This window comes from Arachis stenosperma, chromosome 8 (assembly GCF_014773155.1).
Source record: "Arachis stenosperma cultivar V10309 chromosome 8, arast.V10309.gnm1.PFL2, whole genome shotgun sequence".
In the NCBI taxonomy this organism is placed as follows: Eukaryota; Viridiplantae; Streptophyta; class Magnoliopsida; order Fabales; family Fabaceae; genus Arachis; species Arachis stenosperma.
This window is the reverse complement of record NC_080384.1, coordinates 3,575,614-3,579,415: the sequence shown is the minus strand read 5'-3', so window position 1 is coordinate 3,579,415 and position 3,802 is coordinate 3,575,614. Positions and strand designations below refer to the sequence as shown.

The 3,802-nt window shown below is 37.1% G+C and overlaps 1 non-coding gene across 1 annotated transcript; it reads right to left on the bottom strand.

Moving 5' to 3' along the window:
- Positions 1 to 3,411: 3,411 nt before the first annotated feature.
- Positions 3,412 to 3,519, bottom strand: LOC130947053 (small nucleolar RNA R71). Its single transcript, XR_009072466.1, has one exon. It is a non-coding gene; the product is annotated as a small nucleolar RNA R71 (small nucleolar RNA).
- Positions 3,520 to 3,802: the final 283 nt, after the last annotated feature.

Below are 3,802 nucleotides of genomic sequence, written 5' to 3'. Positions count from 1 at the left end.
AGAAGCCCAATTGGCGCGCTTTTAATTGCGTTGGAAAGTAGACATTCAGGGCTTTCTAGCAATATATGATAGTCTATACTTTGCCTGAGATTTGATGGCCCAAACAGGCATTCTAAGTCAGCTTCAGAATTCCCGGCATTAAACGCCGGAACTGGCACAAAAGTGGGAGTTAAACGCCCAAACTGGCACAAAAGCTGGCGTTTAACTCCAAGAAAAGTTTCTACACATGGAAGCTTCAATGCTCAGCCCAAGCACACACCTAGTGGGCCTGGAAGTGGATTTTTACGTCATTTACTCATTTTTGTAAACCCTAAGCTACTAGTTCTCTATAAATAGGACATTTTGCTATTGTATTTTAAACATCGGATCATCTTTGAATGTCTAGTTCTTAGATCATGGGGGCTGGCCTCTCGGCCATGCTTAGACCTTGTTCTTATGTATTTTCAATGGTAGAGTTTCTACACACCATAGATTAAGGTGTGGAGCTCTGCTGTACCTCGAGTATCAATGCAATTACTACTATTTTCCATTCAATTCAGCTTATTCTTGTTCTAAGATATTCATTCGCACCCAAGAACATGATGAATGTGATGATTATGTGACGCTCATCATCATTCTCACTTATGAACGCGTGCCTGACAACCACTTCCGTTCTACATGCAAACAAGACTTGAATGTTTATCTCTTGGATTCCTTAATCAGAATCTTCGTGGTATAAGCTAGAATCCATTGGCGGTCATTCTTGAGAATCCGGAAGGTCTAAACCTTGTCTGTGGTATTCTGAGTAGGATTCAGGGATTGAATGACTGTGACGAGCTTCAAACTCGTGATTATGGGGCGTTAGTGACAGACGCAAAAGAATCACTGGATTCTATTCCGACATGATCGAGAACCGACAGATGAATAGCTGTGCTGTGACAGAGCGCGTTGAACATTTTCACTGAGAGGACGGGGCTATAGCCATTGACAACGGTGATGTCCAACTTACAGCTTGCCATGGAAAGGAGTAAGAAGGATTGGATGAAGACAGTAGGAAAGCAGAGAGACGGAAGGGACAAAGCATCTCCATACGCTTATCTGAAATTCTCACCAATGAATTACATAAGTATCTCTGTCTTTATTTTATGTTTTCTTTATCTTTTAATCATTAATCCTCCATAACCATTTGAATCTGCCTGACTGAGATTTACAAGATGACCATAGCTTGCTTCATACCAACAATCTCCGTGGGATCGACCCTTACACACGTAAGGTTTATTACTTGGACGACCCAGTGCACTTGCTGGTTAGTTGTGCGAAGTTGTGATAAAGATTTGAGATTACAATTGTGCGTACCATGTTGATGGCGCCATTAATGATAACAATTTCGTGCACCAAGTTTTTGGCGCCGTTGCCGGGGATTGTTTGAGTTTGGACAACTGACGGTTCATCTTGTTGCTTAGATTAGGTAATTTTATTTTATTTTGTTCTTCAGAGCTCTTAAGAATGAATTCTAGAGTTTCAGATGATGTTTTCATCATCACCAAAGCTGATTGATTCTCATCAATTTAGCTCTTGAATGTAATGTCCTGCTGAAGCTTGGCTAGCCATGTCTAATCTTTTTAGACTAACATTGCATGATTCCTGGAAATTCTTATTAAGAATTTTGATATCCTTATTTTCTTTTCCACTCAATTTTCGAAAAAGCACAAAAAATTTATAAAATCTTAAAATAAAAAATATTTTTATGTTTCTTGTTTGAGTCTAGTGTCTAATTTTAAGTTTGCTGTCAACTGCATGTCTTTATTCTTCTAATTTTTGAAAATTACATGCATTATGTTCTTCATTGATCTTCAAGTTGTTCTTGATGATTTCCTTGCTCTGATCTTTAAATTCTCTTGTCTTGAGTATTTTGTTGTTTCTCATATGCATTCTCAATTTGTTAGTGTCAATAGTATACAAACTTCTAAGTTTGGTGTCTTGCATGCATTGTTTATTTGATTTTAGTTGCATTTTGATTATTCCTCATCATTAAAAATTCAAAAAAATTTTTTAATTTGTGTCTTTTCAAGTCAATAATACAGAGAATTGAAGATTTAGAACATGCAGCAGAGGAATTACACAGAAAAAGCTGGGCGTTCAAAACGCCCAGTGAAGAAGGAAAACTAGCGTTTAAACGCCAGCCAGGGTACCTGGCTGGGCGTTTAATGCCCAAAAGGGTAGCATTTTGGGCGTTAAACGCCAGAATGGAACCATTCTGGGCGTTTAACGCCAGGATGATACAAGAGGGAAGATTTTGTTTTTAATTCAAATTTTTTTTTAAGTTTTCATAATTTTTCAAAATCAAATATTTTTCAAACCATATCTTTTCAATCATATATTTTCAAAATCAATTTCTTTCCATTCTCAAAAATACTTGCCTACAATTAATGATTTGATTCAACATTTCAAGTATGTTGCCTTTTCTGTTAAGAAAGGTTTAATGTTTGAATCATATCTTTTTAAAACCATAACTCTTCAATCATATCTTCTTAATCACATCTTTTTCCAAATAATTTTCAATCTTTTTGATTTCTAATTTCAAAATCTTTTTCAAAAATCACTTTATTTCTTTCCCAACTTTAATTTTCAAAAATCATTCTTCAATTTTTCAAAATTTCTTCAAAATCTTTTAATTTATTTTCGAAAATTCTTCCCCTCTTCTCACATCCTTCTGTTTAAGGACTAACACTCATCCACTATCAACAATTCAAACTCTATCTCTCTTGATAAGTTCGAATTCTTCTTCTTCTACCTCCTCCTTCTATTCTTCTTTTCCTCTGACATCTCAAGGAATCTCTATATTGTGATATAGAGGATTTCATATTTTCTTGTTCTCTTCTCTTTCATATGAGCAGGAGCAAAGACAAAAGCATTCTTGTTGAGGCTGACCCTGAACTTGAAAGGACCTTGAAGCGAAATCTAAGAGAAGCTAAAGCACTACTCTCTGTAGAGGACCTAACAGAAATCTTCAAACAAGAAGAAGACATGGCAGCCGAAAATAACAACAATGCCAACAATGCAAGGAAGGTACTGGGTGACTTTACTACACCTACTCCCGACTTCTATGGGAGAAGCATCTCTATCCCTGCCATTGGAGCAAACAACTTTGAGCTTAAGCCTCAATTAGTTTCTCTAATGCAACAGAATTGCAAGTTCCATGGACTTCCATTGGAAGATCCTCATCAGTTTTTAGCTGAATTCTTGCAAATCTGTGACACTGTCAAGACCAATAGGGTTGACCCTGAGGTCTACAGACTTATGCTATTTCCTTTTGCTGTAAGAGACAGAGCTAGGATATGGTTGGACTCACAACCTAAAGAAAGCCTGGACTCTTGGGAAAAGCTAGTCAATGCCTTCTTGGCAAAGTTCTTTCCACCTCAAAAATTGAGTAAGCTTAGAGTGAAAGTCCAAACCTTCAGACAGAAGGAAGGTGAATCCCTCTATGAAGCTTGGGAAAGATACAAACAATTGATCAGAAATTGTCCTTCTGACATGCTTTTTGAATGGAGCATCATAGGTATCTTCTATGATGGTCTGTCTGAACTGTCCAAGATGTCATTGGACAGCTCTGCTGGAGGATCTCTTCATCTGAAGAAGACGCCTGCAGAAGCTCAAGAACTCATTGAAATGGTTGCAAATAACCAATTCATGTACACTTCTGAAAGGAATCCTGTGAACAATGGGATGAATCAGAAGAAAGGAGTTCTTGAGATTGATACTCTGAATGCTATATTGGCTCAGAACAAAATATTGACTCAGCAAGTCAATATGATTTCTCAAA